We start from the raw sequence: 18,355 nt of genomic DNA, 5'->3' as shown, positions 1-18,355 counted from the left end.
CGGACCATAGTGTTTAGGGACTACACCGTGGTCCCTAACACAGTCGCTGAGTGCACCAAACGCCACCCACGTGAGACACAAAACTAGGCAACCACCTAGAAGGCTGCCCAACGTACGCCACCGATGACCACCAAGCAATTACACCGAGTACAACCGTGAAGCCATAAGCAAACCGAGACCACCATGGGCCTCCCTCCCATCCTCAGCCTCTTCAAACCACCCAGCTCCACCCCATGCGGCTGCTACCTGGCACCATGGAGGCACAAGCCCCTTCCTCTTTCTCGACGTAACTTCTTTTTCTTTCTACTTGATCCTCTCTCTCTCTCTCTGAGAACTGCACCACGTGCCACGGAGGGGGCCACCATGATTTCATCTTGCCTAGCCTAGCCCCCTACTCCGTCACATGTCCCCTGCTCTATCAGAGAGGATGGAACTCCTCTCTGTCGCATGACCATTTTCTTCCACAAGTGACCTATCATTTATTCAGCTGTAAGTATATTCACATGGAATGCTCATTTACATTTTTACCCTATGTGTTTAGGTTATGGCAGCAACCATTTTGGCCCTCCTTTCATGTGCAACATGTTTTATGTTTGGCTTAATTATTAACTAGGGCTTAGTAGTTGTGGGTTTGATATGGAAATCTCTAAATTTATACATAAATACTTAAGAGTTTAAATTATATTACTAAGTATTAATTTTAAAACTAAAATTTTTGTAGTAAATAATAAAATTAAGTTTTATTCTTAACACTTCAATTATGAATAAGTCTATTTTATGAAATGAACTTTCAGTGTTATTTAATATATATATTCATAAAATATCTTAAGCATACTGATTTTACAGATGAGTTAGATTTTTAAGTTGAATTGATTGTTGAACTGATTTTAGATGTGGCAGAGCACCATTATAATATTTTTGAAGTGAGCTAGGTTGAAAATATATTATATGTTTAGGATATATGGGTTATTTAGGCATTTTAGGTTCTTAATTGTAAAGCACGTGCTTAATTAAATACTCACGCATGGTTGGAAGTTGATGCAAGTTACGTGCCTATTTATAGGAAAGTTAAAAAGTTCAAGTAAGCGGGGTTCTTATGCTAGACTTTACATAAAAATAAAAAAAAAATGAACTGAGGTTGATTTATAAAAATTCACATGATATGTTTTGAAAAGAAATATGAAAAAAATTTCAATTATGTGTTCTGCATTACTCATGAAATCTGTATAAAAGAGAAAGTGTTTTCTGACATGACTAGTGTAGACATGAATAATATTTTGACATGTTGTTTCTGAAATGTGCAAAATAGCGAATATGAAATTTGTGAATTTCATACATGTTATATGAAGATGCTCTACGTTTTGAATATGTGAAAATGATATGAAAATGTTTAATACTTTGTTTGATATGATATGGCATTTGAAAAACTTTTGGCATGACTTTCTGATTCTGTTATGATTTTGTTTCTGATCCTGATACGATGGTTCTGATTCTCTTAGAGGGTTGGTACCAACATCTCTGATATGGGTGCACCTACTTTGAAAATAACGTGGTTTTCTGCGTGTTCTTTTCTGTGTAGACACTCAAGACTCCGAGAATGAATAAGAGAAAATTTTATATTCTAATACTGTCTGGTTTGACCACCAATGATAGAATAACCCTACCACATGAGTTATACTTTGTATATGATATGATACGATACAATATGATATGATAAAATGAAGATGTTTAGTCATGTTATGCTTAAATGTCTTTGAATATGAACAGTTTGAGATATCGCTCTAATTTTCTGATAACACTTTTTGAGATATGTAATTGAAATAAAAAAGTTTTGTTTCTGCATTCTGAACTTTCTGGAAAGGGTCATGTTTACATACTAATATATGTTCTCTGCTAACTAAGTTATTGACAACTCAACTCTTATCTTCACAATAGTTTCAAATGATGTTTGAATATTTCAGCTGGGGATCAAGAATCGAAAGTATGTATATGGCTACATGAGCATAATGGATTAAGTACAAAGAGGATACTTTGGTTATTAGAGAATTTAATTCAGTAGTTTTGTTTTGCTCTGTCTACTTGGTATTTGATTAGCCAAAAATGTTGTTTAACAGAAAATATTTAGGGTTTTAAATTATATTAGTTGGTATTAATTTATTTATAGTTAGATTTCAGTAGTAAATAATTTAGTGTTTACTGTCATAGTTGGAGAAATTAAGTGAATATCAATGAATTGGGAAGTTATGGTACTTTAGAGTTATGAGAATTTTAGGATTTTAAGAAGTAAAATAGGTAACTCAAGTATTTCAAGTTCAATTACGTAGTACGTGTTCAATTGAAAATTTACTCGAATTACATGATAATTTTATAGGTGACGATTGATTTTTGTTCATTATTACTGTGGAGAAATTATGAAAAGCTAAGAAGTTCAGGTAAGCGGGGTTCCTATGCTAGACGTTGCATAAAAATAAAATGGGCCGAAGTTGATTTATGGAAAAATATGCATGTTTTGTTATGAAAAAAACTTTAAAACGACATCAGTTATTTGTTCTGCATTACTCGTGAAATTCTGTATAAGAATAAAGTACTTTTTGGCATAACTCGTGTAGACATGAGCTTATTTTTGGCATTCTATTATTGAATTGAGAAAAATGAGCGAATATGAAAATTTGATAATTCTTGCATGTGACATGAAGATGTTCTGAACCTGTTTTGGAAAATGTGAAATTATTTGAATTTTAGTACTCTGTTTTGATATAATGTGGCATCTAAAAAACCTTTGACATGACTTTCTGATTCTGTTCTAACTCTGATTATGGTTCTGATACGGTGATTCTAATTATGTTCTGACTCTAATTCTAGTTCTAATATGGTGATTGTACTTCTATTTTGCTCTGATATCTGGCCCTGTCGCGGGATATAATAGTGACCTGTGGCCCTGTCACAGGATATAATAATGACCTCTGGCTTTATCACAGAATACAATAGTGACCTTTGGTCCTATCACGAGATACAATAGTGAGCTCTGGCTCTGTCACAAAAGTAACCTCTGGCCCTGTTACGAGATATAATAGTGACTTCTAGCCTTGCCACGAGATATAATAGTGACCTCTAGTCCTACCACGGGATATAATAGTGATCTCTGTTCTGAGTGCAATCACTTTGGTAACATGGTGATTTATGTTCTGTTTAGCTTTCCGCAGAATGCACAAACCTACCACAAGGGTTAAACATGGTCGCTGTTCGGATATGATACTCTGAAATAATATGATATGATAAGATGAAGATATTCAGTCATGTTGTGCCAAATGAGTCTTTGAATATGAAAAGTTAGTTTTTGAATATGAACAGTTTGAAGTGTCGCTCTGATTTTCTGATAATATGTATTTTTGAAATTTGCATATTGAAACTGAAATGTTTTGTTTCTGCGTTCTGAATTATGTGAAATTTATCATGTTTACATACTAGCATATGTTTTCTAATTACTGAGTTGTTGATAACTCAGCCCTTATCTCTATAATATTTTTCAGATGAAGTGAATGCTTAGACTGAGGATCGAGAATAGAAAACAGGTACAAGATTGCTAAATGTAAGGAATAAGTACTGAGATTATTGAAATGTTATTTTTTTTGTAGATTGATCGATTGTATTGACTAGATTTGTTGGGATGTTGACATTAAGCCTTGAGTTGTCGTATGTATGGTTATGAAGTTTTTAAAAATGGATGAGGATGTGTTTATAGAGTCTTTGGAATATTTATTTGTATTGTGAAAAAAGATTTAGGCAACAGGTAGTAACTCAATGACTTCATCCGAAACTGGGGCGTTACAATTATAGTTAAATTTAATACGATACTAGTATGTGTTAATTATTATAAAATAATGCACTTATATTATAATATTAATAGACTAATAGTTTAGTATATGAAAACATCATATTATTATAAACATAGATAATCTGTAAAATCAAAAAAATGGGACTCGACTGGACCGAAATCGGGAAAATTGAAAGTTTGTAGTAAATCAATCTGGTATCGGTTCTTATGTTTTTCAAAATCGGCGTATATCGATTCCGTCCTAAAAAATGTAAAAAATTGGACCGAATCAGACCGGTTTCACCCGTAATGAATTGTCTAGTTCTACATTCAGTAACTAGCTCATGTTTATACACTATTATATGTCTGCTACTTACTAAGTTGTTGATAACTCACTCCTTCTCTCTACAATATGTCAATTGTCTTGGATGTTTTCAGACGATGATCAAGAATAGGAAGCTTGGGCAAGACCATATAAGCATAGCGGAATAAGTACAAAGATTGTATTTTGATTTTGGAAGACTATGTGAGCATAGCAGAATAACTCACCCCGTAAATGCTTAATACCTAGCTTTTAAAAACAAAGAGCAACAACTTGAAGTACAGAGTCAAAACCACTCATTTACAGAACACAAATACAACGAAAAATATATGTAGCTGTTGTAATTACCATAATAGATGTTACCAGAATACTAGGTGAAATATATGGAACTTTGATTGAGTGAATTGATGTTACCAGAATACCAGGCGAACTATGAAAAGTGATGTTGTTTTTTCCAAGCAGTCGTTGTAAATAATTTTAAATGGATAGAATAAATGTAAATGGGCACCAGATAGGTGATCTTCAAATCCAGCCTCACATACTTAGATGTAACTAACCAAGGTCATCAATGAGAGGTTCATGGACAGAAATCACCCGTCGACTCTTTTGAGATTTTGTCTAGAGCACCGAAAGCACGCACTTTGTATATTCACTAAATTGACGGGCCTATGAGTAATAAGATACTATCCCTCGTTTGCATTCAAAACCTACCTCAACTCATCTCAACTTATCTCATCTCATCATTACAACTTTTTCAAATTCATACACAAAATATAATAAACAATACAACTTTTTCAAATCCGAAAACAACTTTCTCAAATTTCCACATAAAATATAATAAATAATTCTACTTTTATTCTACTATTCACAAACGATCTCAACCCATCTCAGAATCCAAATCACTCTTGCTAATATATTGACCCACTTTCAGTCAAAACTATTAGAGACCCATTATACCTTTTACCTCTTAGGCAAACCATTGTGCTCACGTAAAGGGACAGGATACCCTCCAATCTCCGTCGTATGTTGCAAGGAGAAGAGTCGTTCTATTTATCATTCTTACACCAAATATCATATTTTTTTTAATTTGTTTTTTGTTTTATTTTTGCTAAATTAAAGGAATTCTTTTACTGATCATCATCCATACACCATATATTTAGTAAGAAAAAAAATTAAAAAAAAAATCATGTGTGGCGTGTGGTGTAGAGTATGATGAGTAGAATTTTTCCGACTGATAAGATTACAAGAAACAAAATAATAAGTTTAATAACTACACGAAAGTAGAAATGACTTTTGCTGCTGCAGGCAGAAGTTTACATGGATGTAGTAGCAGCTGTCCATGGAGGAATGTTATATAGAAGATATATATGCCCTTCCATGATGCAAAGAGTAAAATACATAACACAAATTAATGAAAACTACCAGAAAGCAGATAATTCTTTTGTGTTTTAGTCGAAAGTTTACATGGATGCAGCGGTTGGACATGGAGGAACAGATATATCAGTGATGTTCCCTTCTAACACCGAGACCACACTTTTCATGGAAGGACGAAGAGCTGGTTCGTCTTGAATACACCAAAGGCCCACCTTAACCATATTCTCCAAGGCGGTCTTATCTACTTCTTCCCACTTCACAATCTTCTCCAACTCTCCAGCAACAAAGCATTTATAGATCCAAGTAGAAAGAAGAATCTCATCGTCGTTTGACACGATAAGTTCTGTGCTCCTTCTGCAACATATGATTTCGAAGAGAACTACCCCATAACTGTAAACATCTACCCTCACTGATATTGGGATGTTCTTGTGCCATTCTGGCGCTATGTATCCTCTTGTCCCTCTCGCCCCTGTGAATGTCCTCGTTTGATCTGGAATTAAGAATTTTGCCAGCCCGAAGTCAAATATTTTGGCGGTCCAAAACTCATCCATTAAGATGTTTTGAGGATTTATATCACAATGAATAATTGGGACCGCACACTCGTCATGTAGATAGAAGATCCCTCTAGCAACATCCTGTGCAATTCTTACTCTCTCAGTCCAAGCTGGACGCCTTTGGGATCTAAAAAGAAGATCTGCAAGGGAGCCATTGCTCATGAACTCGTAAACCAGGAGCCTTTTAGAGTCCTCAGCGCAATAACCCAGCAAGCGAACCAAGTTCCTATGGTGGGTTCTCCCTATTGCTCGCATCTCTGCTCGGAACTCCCTTTCACCTTCTTCGATTAACTTCTCCAGTCTCTTTACTGCAACAAGTCTTTTACCTTTCTGTAGGGAGCCTTTGTAAACGGATCCAAATGAACCCTTACCTATCTCTTCTTTGAATCCATGTGTTACTCTTTTGAGCTCTTTATATGAAAACAATCTCAAGGTGATGATCTCCACCAGGCCCAAGTCTCCATTCTCTAACAGCCTTCCGTACTTTAAAATTCGAATTTTGAAAATGAAAAAGCAAGAGAGTGCAAGGGAAACAATTGAAAATACAGTAAAAGCAGAAGTCACAAGAATAATCTGCACTATTGCGCTTTTGGGCACGACTATCTTCAGCTTGTTTGGGTGAAGACCAGATGTCTTGCCGCTCTTTATGCTTGTAACGCCCCGTACCCGAGGGTCCGGAGAGTTAACTCATGTCACTTAAAAATCATTTTTTTCTTCCACATAGTACATACTCTAATTTTTCTCTATCGCACAAAATACTCATATATTTACATCACTTACTCCAGAATAACGATTCTAAGACAAGACAAAGTCTTAATATAAACGTCAATCTCCCAACAAATCACATCATCAGAGCACAACAAGCTTACTGAATGAAAATCCTCAATACCCATATAAACCTTCTATGCTTAAACCATCATTTTTAACTCTTTTCACCCATGCTCCATATCCTTGATCCTCAACTGAAACATTCAAATCATCTGAAAAATATTGTGGAGATAAGGGGTGAGTTATCAACAACTCAGTAAGCAGAGAACATATACTAGCATGTAAACATGAGCCTTTTCAGAAAGTTCAATATGCAGAAACAAAACATTTTATTTTTATATGCAGATCTCACAAAACGTGTTATCAGAAAATCAGAGCGACTTTTCAAGCATTTCATACTCAAGTCAACAATTCATATTTGAGGATCCATTTCATATTCAAAAACGCTTTGGCATAACATAACTGAACATATTCATCTTATCATATCATATCATATACCATGTTTAACCCCCGTGGTAGGGTTGTGCTATCCCCGGTGGCCAAACCAGGCAGTATCATGTGGTGAACTTCCCCTTTTTCAATCTCGGAGCCCCGAGTGTGCACACAGGAAAGAACACGTAAAAAGACCACTTTGTTTCCAAAGTGGGTGCACTCATATCATATCATGGTGGTACCAACCATATCACGTGAACAGTATCATCATATCAGAACCATATTCAGAACAGATAAGTATGCCAAAGTTTTATCATATCCATATCATATCAAAACACGTGCGAAACATATTCATATCATTTCTATTTGATCAAAAACAGATCCAAATCATTTCATATCACATGCATAAAAATTTCAATGATATCAAATTCGCTCTTTTGCATATTTCAGAAACATGTCAAATATTGCTCATGTCTACACATTTCATGTCAAAAACATTTCTTTTCTCTTTCATACATATCTCATGAGGGAATGCTAAACATATACTGAGATTGCTTTTCACTTTTCCTTTTTAAAACAACATGCACATTTTTACAAACCAACCTCAGTTCATTTCTTTTTATGCAAATCTAGTATAGGAACCCCGCTTACCTGGACTTCTTAGCTTCTCGAAAGTTTTCCTCAAAAGTGCCGAACAAGCATATTAATCCTCACCTATAAAATCACGTAATTTTCGTAAATTTTCAGTCGATCACATACTTCAATACATAAGCCAAAAATGTTAGAATACCCTATTTTAAATTCCTCAAACTTAAAGTCCTCGTACCCTCAAAATAGCATCATTTCCCTAAACCATCGATATCCACTAAATCGAATTCGTATTGAACAATAATTTAATCGAATAAGTATTATAATAATTACGGAACTCAATGAATAGTAATATTAAAATATCTAAAATACCAAAAACGCATTACAAATTGATAGGATACTTTAACTACTAAAAAAAATCTTATAAAATACGTCATGAAAACTCCTTTTAAAAAATAGGTTTACTTTCTTTAGCTGACAATATTATTAAAATATCATCTACAACAAAAATACAATATTCTATGAGACTTAAAACAAAACCCAGATGACATAAACTCAAATAGATCCCTCATTCGAAAATATGAATCGGGAACATACACTAAGGGTAAACCAGTAATAATATTCAACTATTAGGTTAATAATATATATATATATATATATATCATAAGAACCAAAACTAGAGGATCACAACACCCGGACATGCGATGGCAGGGGCTTACTCCCAGGAGACCGAGGCGAGCATGGAGGAGTACGGCGCGATGGCTGGCTGGCGGGACAGTGGTGGCGCGACTAAAGAGCAGGAACGCAGTGGGGAGGCCGTCGAGCTGGGCTGAGCACGAGAGAAAAAGAGAGAGTAAGGTGAGCGAGCAAGAGGCAGAGAGAAAGAAGTGTGCAAACCAAAAGAGATGCTCACCGTGGGAGGTGGTTACGACCGAGGTGGCCTGTGGGCGTCCAGCGCCCTCTTTCCGAGCGAGAGGCGACGTCTTGGATTGAATGGTGCAGTACAATGGTTTGGTGTTAGAACCTCTGTTTTGGGTGGCTAAAACAGGGGATTTTTGGGCTGGGATGGTGCTCTGTTTTCGGAGGTACAACCGAGATGGTGTTTACACGGAGAGGGTGGTGGCGCCCGGCTTGAGAGGTGGACTTTGTGTGGTTGTCGTTCCGTGTGCGTGGACAGCGTTCGGCGGAGAAAAACGCCTTGGCATGGCTGTGCGGGTAGATGGGCTGCTGAATGAGGCTTGCGGTTTGGAGCCTTGAGGGTAGGGACGGGTGCAATGGCCACAGTTCTAATGTGCTGAGGCGTGAAATGAGGGCTGCGGCACATGAACTAGGGTTGAGAAGACTTAAACTTATACATAACTATAAGTAGAAAGTAGAACAAACCTAATTAAAAAGGAAAGGATGGACGTGCATGAAATAGAACTAGCTGGACGCCGTGCGATAAAGTCTGGACCCACGCGATCTCACGGCTAGGCTCTGAACGAGATTAATGTATTGCTTTCATCTAAAGCTTCGGGTCTCTAATCAACTAAAAGAAAATAAAATAAATAAAATAAAATATACTGCCAAAACATTTTAGGCTCAAAGTAACGCACCAGTTCAAAGGGGTCTGGCAAAGCTGGGTCTTACAGCTTGTCATCCCTACCTTAATGAATGCCGTGAGCCCCTCTTCCTTTTCTGTATATTTTCTTACATATCTCAGTGGAAGATTTTGTTTCATACAAGAACCACTCTCGGAGATGAGTGAGGCCCCACAATTGCAGTCTTCCAAGCAAGATTTCTTGCATTCTTCCTTGGACATTGGTGGTTCATAAACATAAGAATGATCTCCCCACATCATATTCTCCATGGTTTTCATAGTATAAAACTCTGTGTTTTCTTTCCCATTTCTACATGACTCAGCTTCAGAGAAGTTTCTCTCACAGCCAAGAGACCTGTTGTTATTCAGATTTAAAATATCGATCCCAGGAAGGCAGACACAGATTGGTTGGTTGTCATCGACTATGCAATAGCTGTTTAAGCCACAAAAGTTGTTCACCTGGCATGGAAGGGCTGATTCCCATAATTTATTTGCGCTGAAATTGCCACTTTCATCATAGGCATGAGAATACAACCGGAGAATCCCATCATAGTCAAGAGTTGCGCGATAAATGGTGTTGTTGTTGTTGATGACGTTGCCGCTCGGAGATGGGTCATAAGTACTTACGATTAAACTGCCTCTGTCTAATGTATAGGTGTCGTTGATGATTAACTGAAGGCCTGTATTATTGAGATAAAGAGAAGAATTGGGACTGAAAATACCGTAAGTGCCTGAGCTCCAATAAGCATCTCCTGATGAGTCTTCAGTGTTTGCCGGGTAAAAAACAAGGTTTCCATCATATTGCATCTTGAGAAGGAACCCTCCGGTTGAGTGGTCAGTCTTGGTTGAACTGGAGACGAGTTGATTTCCCCTAAACAGACTCTGGCCTCCTAAAATGGTGTCGGCAGGATGACGGAAACTCTGCCAAATGACATTGGACTTGTCGTCACAGAGCACGAAATTGCCAGTGTCCAGCATGAGGCATAGGAAGCGGACTGATCTGTTGCTTCAGTGATGAGTTTATGTTCTCCTTCTTCAACCATCAAAACAAGCTTGCCATCCTTGTTAAAATCCAGCAAGGCATTCGAAGTGAGCGGCGGATCATCACGAAATGACGTCCACACCGTTATGTTCTCTTCAGTACCGACCAACCAAATTCCAACAGCAAAATCATGATCTGATCTACCTTTCTGATAGAACCCAAATGCAAATCGGCCTGTAGGAGAAAGCCATGACCTTGAGTCTGATCTGGGGGAGAGTAAAGATCCGGGGAGTACTATATGTCCACTTTGATTTGGTGGATATCTTCCACCTGCAAAGGAAATGAGCATGAAAAGGAATACAACAATGGATATGGAAGCCATGGATGGCTTTGAAAGAAAAAGTAATATTTTTGACTCTCTAAGAAATTTTAAAACTTCATAAAAATCGTTAAATATATGGAAACACACTTCTTCTTACTCTATTGAAAACTCTCGAGTCTCCTTCTTTTTAAGGAAAAAAACATCCAAAAACTTTCTCCCGAAGTTTAAAGTCTATATCTTCTCAATCATGTAGAAGTACTACATCTTCTAGAGTCGAAAGACAAGAAGTGGCACGTTTACGGGTCTTGTTTCATTGTTTGTATTGTGTCAAGTCATAGGCATTCGACTATATAAGTCAATTAGAACCCAACCCATTAAGATAAATATTGTGTCAAACTTTCAAATCTTAATCCGACTCATTTAAATTATGGATCGTGTCGTGTTACTCATTTTAACCAGTTTAATAATTAATTAGAAATAGAGCGACACAATACGACTTATTTCAACTCGTTTAATGTAAATAGATTGAACTAACACGCATAACGTCCCATTTGACCTGATTAACATAATTTCACATAAAAATTAAAATATTTATTTATTAGTTACTACAATATCTTAAAAACACAATAAGTGTAACACCCCGTATTTTTTTTAGTGTTTTTTTTAATTGAATGATTATTTGTTATTAATTTAAAATTTGATTATCTTGTTTTAAATTTTCAAATTTTAGTGGGTTTATTTTTTTATGATTTTTTTTAATTTGTGAAAATTAAATTTGACATGTTTCCTTAATATTAATAATTGTTATGCATTTAAATTCTCTTAATTTAAATTAGTTTGTAGGTTTTAAAAATTATTGTATTGTTGGATTTAATTATTTTATTTTACTTAGTCACTGTATTTAAATTTATTTTATTTAAAACTCTGGTGTTGAAATAAATTTTTGTTGGAATTTTGTGACCCAAGTTGTGAGTTTTGGACCTCATTTATTTTCCCTCTATTTTTCTTTTCCTTTTCTTTTTCTTTTCCTCTTTTCTTTTTTTTTCTTTCTTTTCTTTTTCTCCCCTGGTTTCCCTTCCCGCGCGGACGTCTCTCTCTCTCTCTCTCTCTCTCTCTCTCTCTCTCTCTCTCTCTCTCTCTCTCTCTCAGTGCCCAGGTTTGATTCCCGCGTTCATTGCCACCCACCAACCGCACTCCCGCGCGCGCCCCTCCGGCCACCATCTTCTCACCACATCATCATCGACCTTCTAGCAACCTAATGCACCCATCCTTGGCTCCGATCTGTCACCGGTGAAGCCCATCTATCTCCATCTTCGATTTGAGCTTTTTGGCATTAAACTGCCGCCCACGCCGCCACCCACGGCCAACCACCACCACCACTAGCTTCACCGATATCCCTAAGTCCTATCCTATCAATCTCGGGTCTTCGTTTACACTCGTTCAAAAGTGAGTTTTTTAGACCCACGGCCACAGTGCATTTCGCACTGTTTTGTTGCTGCGTTGCCGCTTCTAGCACCTTCGTGATCTTTCAAGAATTATATTATAGCATTGTAAGTATTTTTACCAAAAAACTTTTGAGATTTAAATGTATTTTTGCGCTAATTTATATTTACTGTGAATTTTATTGGTTGTGCCGGACTGAGTCCGAGGAGTAAGGTGGTCGGTTGGATTGGATGATGGAATTGTTTATGTGAGATTGGCTTATGCTTTGAAATTTGTTGGCTGTTTCGGGTTTAAATATTGGTGTTTTGAGTTTGATGTTGGTCATGGTGGATATTGGTGATTTTTAAGAAGTGATGGTATATTTTGGGATTATGAGGGTTTTAAGTTTTGAGATATTAAAATAGGTTATTTTAGAAGTTTAGGCTTAAATATCGAATTCCGTGATTGATTGAAAACTTACAGAAATTGTGTGATTATTTTTATAGGTGACGATTTATAGTCGACTCAAATTTTTTGAAGAAAATTCTAAAAAAGCTAAGAAGTCCAGGTAAGCGGGGTTCATATACTAGTTTTGCATAAAAGAAATAAAATGAGGTTAACTTTGAAAATAAACGTGTTTGTTTTTTAAAAGAAATGATCTGAAAACAACCCCAGATGTTTATTCTGCATATGCATAAATTCAATATAAAAGAAAGTATTTTCTGTCATGACTGGTGTAGGCATGAGCTAGTTTTGTGCACTTTGTTTCTGAACTATGTAAAAGAGCGAATAAGGAAATTCTAAAAGTTTTGTTATGAACAAATGAGCATATTTTGTTTATATTTATCTCGAACATGTGAAATGATCTGAAGCTTTTTAGTGTTTTGTTTTGATATGATGTGTCATCTGAAAATCTTGGCATGAAGTTCTGATTCTGTATATGATTGTAACCGGATTTTCAATGAAATCCGTTCTGTATCTGTTAAGGCCCAGCCACGGGTATAATGGTGGTTTATAACCCTACCACGGGGGTGAAACATGGAATATGACCCAGCCACGGGTATAATGGTGGTTTATAACCTTACCACGGGGGTGAAACATGGAATATGGCCCAGCCACGGGTATAATGGTGGTTTATAACCCTACCATGGGGGTTAAACATGGTATTGTCTCGATGTGATGCTAAGAGATGATTTAATTATAATGTTTCAGTTTGGAAATGCTAACGGATTTTCTATTTGGAATAAGTTTATTTTTCTGAAAATTTCGCTCTAATACTTTTGTACAAAGTTTTTTTTCTGCATTCTGAAAGTAAATGTTTTGTCCTACTTATCAAATGTTATAAATGCTCATGTTTACATACTAGTATATGCTCTCTGCTTACTGAGTTGTTGATAACTCACCCCCTTATCTCCATAATATTTCAGATGACATTGATGGTTCAGCTGAGTATCAGTATTAGAGTTTATGGAGAAGATTAGCAGGGAATGGTTGTTGGGTATCTCGTGGTATTAGTGTTGATGTTAGAAGTTATTTATATTTCTTAAGTTGCTTCAATGGATTTAGACGGCTTATGGAGACTTATGTTAATGTTTCATTATTTCTAGTTTGTTATTTGAGACATGAAGAAGAGTTGATTTTTTGAGTTGCTGGATTGAAAATTGGATAGATGAGTTTATATAGTTTATTTAATTGAAGTATTTACGTTTGATTTGAGGTTTGGAAAAATATATATTCTTGAATTTGGAAGTACTCTAGCCTTGTTAGAGTTGATTATCAGGTTATATGAGTTAACTCTCCGGACCCTCGGGGACGGAACGTTACAATAAGACTACCTACTAAAAAAATATTAATATTTTCAGATTTTAACCTATAATAAAACTAATATTAAAAACCTTATAATAACAAATACGAACGTAGGTTTAAAATTACATGATCTCGACAATAAGCATATTGAGTAATGCCAAAATTACAACTCAATAATAATAAAATTTAAATAGGTTATTGCGAATTAATTTCTAGTTAAGAACCCGGTTGACCCGTACTTTATTAATCATGTCTTAATGGGAATCCATTTTTATTTGAACCCATTTATATCAAACTCAAATCTCCTAACTTTGTGTCAGGTCCTTGTTGGGTTCACGTCGTATCATATATTGGCACCCAAGGCATTATAGAAAAATCATGACTATAACATTTTCCTAATCCTATTGAATTTGAATCCGGGTGTTTTAGAGTCGAAAGACATGATGGAAATTAACATTTTCCTAATTTGCTTATATCAAATCCAAACCCATTAATTTGGTGTCATATTTGTGTTGGACTCATGTTATGTTACATATTGTCACCCCTACGAATTAAAGACATTATGACAGTCACAATGGCCAAACCATACAAATCCACAACTGCCACTAAGTATTCAATCATTTGAAATCCTTCCCAACAATACATGTAATGTCACGTACCCAAAGGGTCAGGGAGTTACGACCTGTCAGCTAAATATAATACTCCTTCACATGAATATATATCCCAAAGTCTTCATAATCCATAAATTCATTATCCAAACTAAATGTATATGTTCCTATGCAAAGACCACAACATAATGAATTTAAAATCTCCACAAGTAGTCGATAAAAGTATTCACATCTCAAAATACCCTAAATCAAAATAATGATAATAATTATACTGAATAGGACTCTCTGATGACCACTTGTACCCTTTAGCACTTATCCTCCTACATTCAATAAATCTTCCTCAAGCTTCCTACTCTTTGATTCTCAATTGAACCATCAAAATTATCTGAAAATATTGTAGAGATAAGGGGTGAGTTATCAACAACTCAGTAAACAGCAAACATATATTAGTGTGTAAACATGAGCTAATTACAAAATGTAGAACAAGAAAATTCACAAAATAATAGTGATAATTTCAGAAACATTCATTTATCCAATATAAATTATTTACAAAAAGATCTTAGGCACAAGCGTAAATGAACAATATAAAAAATAGAAATAGAGGTCATGTTTATCTTTGTGGTAGGGTTGTGTATGTTTGCGGATAATCAAGTAGAACGTAAATCACTATTTTGTCACCAAAGTGATTCACTTAAAACATAATCCATGTTTACCCCCACGGCAGGGTTGTGTAATTGGCAATTGTGCAATCTGCGGATAGACAAAGACATTTGTGTTCAAGGGTCTTGTTAGTATTGTGTCAAGTCATGAGCATTTGACAATATAGATCAATCCAAATCCAACCCGTTAAGCTAAATGTGTCAAACTTTCAAAGCTTAACCCAACTAATTTAAATTATGAGTCGTGTCATATCACTCTTTTTAACTCGTTTAATAGTTAATTAGATATAGATCAACACAACACGAGTCATTTCAACTCATTTAATGTAAATGGATTGAACTAACACGCATAACGTCTCATTTGACCTAATTAATATAATTTCACATAAGAATTAAAATCTTTATTTATTAGTAACCACAATATCTTAAAAACACAATAAGACTACTTACTAAAAGAAATATTAGTATTTTTCAAATTTTAAGCTATAATAAAACTAATATTACAAACCCGATAATAAAAAATATGAGTATAGATTCAGAATTACAATCTCAACCATAAGCATATATAGCAATACCAAAATTACAACTCAACAATAACAAAATTTTAATTTTAAAATAAAATTTAAACGGGTCATTGCAGTTAACTTCTAGTTAAGCACCCGGTTCACCCGTACTTTATTAATTGTCCTTATTGGGTCAATCCAATTTTATTTGAACACATTTATATCAAACTCAAATTAGCTAATTTCGTATCGTGTTCGTGTGGTTCACGTCGTGTTACAGATTGACAACCCTATAAATTAAAGGCATTATGGAAAAGTCATGACTATAACATTTTCCTAATCCTATTGAATTTCAGTCTAGGACTTTCAGAGTCAAAAGACATGATGGAAATTAACATTTTCTTAATTCCTTTATATCAAATTCAAATCTACTAGTTTCGTGTTGTATTCATATTGGATTCATGTTGTATAACATATTTCCGCCTCTACGAATTAAAGACATTATGACAAAGTCGTCAATATAACGTTTTCCTAATCCTATTGAATTTAAATCCGCGTCTTCTATAATCGAAAGACATGATGGAAATTACGTGAAGACTGTCTCATTTAGTTATGTAGTTTAGATGACAAGTTTTGTTGATAGTAAAATAAAATATTATTTTTTAATATTATTTTTATTTAAAAATTTTAAAAAATTAAATTATTTATTATATTTTATATAGAAATTTCAAAAAATTATAGTAATTATTCAAGGTGCTACCCGCCCCTACGGGGCGAGGCCACCCCTTCCCCGCACCCCGCCCCGCATGGGGCCGCGGATGGGATTTTCACCCCCGTCCACAGCCCCGATGGGTGGGGTGCGGGGCGGATTGGGAATCCGCCCAGCCTCCGTCTAATTAAAAAAAGAACACTACAATTTACTTGATTTAAAAATTATTTCTAAATCCAAAAGTAATTAAAAAAATATTTTTAGACTCAAATTATAAATTTGAATTTTGAAATTATGACTATAATTTAAAATTTATGTAATTTTTAAATTTGTAGTGCATATTTTGTCTATTGTAGTGTATTAGTTTTTAAACTATATAATTTTTAAATTTGTAATTGCATATTTTGTGAACAAGTCTGATAAATTATAATATATATTTATATATACACAAGGTCAGGCAATCCCGCTCTGCCCTTGGGGGTCAGGCCCCTCGTCCCGCATCTAGGGCCCCTAATGGGGGTGGGTGGCGGGGAGGGCCCAACACCGCCACCCACTGCCGACCCCTGGTAATTATATGTGAGGAGATAGTTATCCAGCCCTGAAATCGAGTCTTCTTGAGGAGTCTTGATCATGAAGTCAAGATGCCAGGCAGAGCAATATTAATTTAGTGTCGGTTGGGAAAAGAAGTCAAGATACCTTCTTGAGTGTCGGTACCAACAGTCACGGGAACCCAAGCATGTGGTATTTACTTTACGAACATGATAGCAACAACTACGGGTGTAAATTCAAACAAGCAAACCGGTCCTGACTGGACCGGTTTTGAACTAGTCCGGTCCGAGACCGAGTCTTGGAATGTAAAAACAGGCCGGAACCGGTCAGATTCTGGTTTTAGGATTTTCCGGACCGGTTGATAAAAAAAATATATAAAATAATATTTGTATATATAAGTTTTATACAAAATATTTTTTATATATTAATATATATATATATAAGTTTTATATATAATGTAAAATTATAAATTTATATGTGAAATTTTTGTATATAATATATATAATTATATTTTTTCGAATATAAAATAATTTCATATTATAATTTATAAATTATTACATAAAATGTTGATACTAATATATAAGTTTATAACTAATACTAATGGTCTAATATAGACTACAGTTATATTTATAGTAATATAGCTATACTAAATCACAAAAAGTTTATAACTAATAATATTTTATAGTTTATAACTAATACAAATATATAACTATACTAATAGGCTAATATTAATACTATTATATAGTCTAATATATTATATAGTTATCACAATATATAAGTCAATAACTATTTAACTAATACTAATAGTTTAATATAGACTATAGCTATACTTATAATCAATACTAAAAGTTTTTACTAAAAGTTTATAACTAATACTAATATTAAATATATAGTTTATAACTAATACTTATAGTCTAATATTAATACTATTATATAGTCTAATATAGACTATAGTTATACTTATACTAATATAGCTATACTAAATCACTAAAAGTTTATAACTAATACTAATATATAGTTTATAACTAATACTAATATATAACTACACTAATAGGCTAATATTAATACTATTATATAGTCTAAAATATTATATAGCTATACTAATATATAAGTCTATAACTATTTAACTAATACTAATAGTTTAATATAGACTATAGTTATACTTATATTAATATATTTATACTAAATCACTATAACTAATACTAATATATGACTATTCTGGTAGGCTAATATTAATACTATTAGACTAGTCTAATATATTATATAGCTATACTAATATATAAGTCTATAACTATTTAACTAATACTATAGTTCAATATAGACTATAGACTATAGTTTTACTTATACTAATATAGTTATACTAA

The 18,355-nt window shown here is 34.5% G+C and overlaps 1 pseudogene; it reads right to left on the bottom strand.

The window, feature by feature from the left end:
- Positions 1 to 5,596: 5,596 nt before the first annotated feature.
- On the bottom strand, positions 5,597 to 10,795 carry LOC108996766 (annotated as a pseudogene).
- Between the last annotated feature and the right edge of the window lie 7,560 nt (positions 10,796 to 18,355).

This window comes from Juglans regia, chromosome 1 (genome assembly GCF_001411555.2).
Source record: "Juglans regia cultivar Chandler chromosome 1, Walnut 2.0, whole genome shotgun sequence".
Taxonomy (NCBI): Eukaryota; Viridiplantae; Streptophyta; class Magnoliopsida; order Fagales; family Juglandaceae; genus Juglans; species Juglans regia.
Note: the sequence above shows the minus strand (reverse complement) of the source record. Positions and strands in the feature narration are given on the sequence as shown.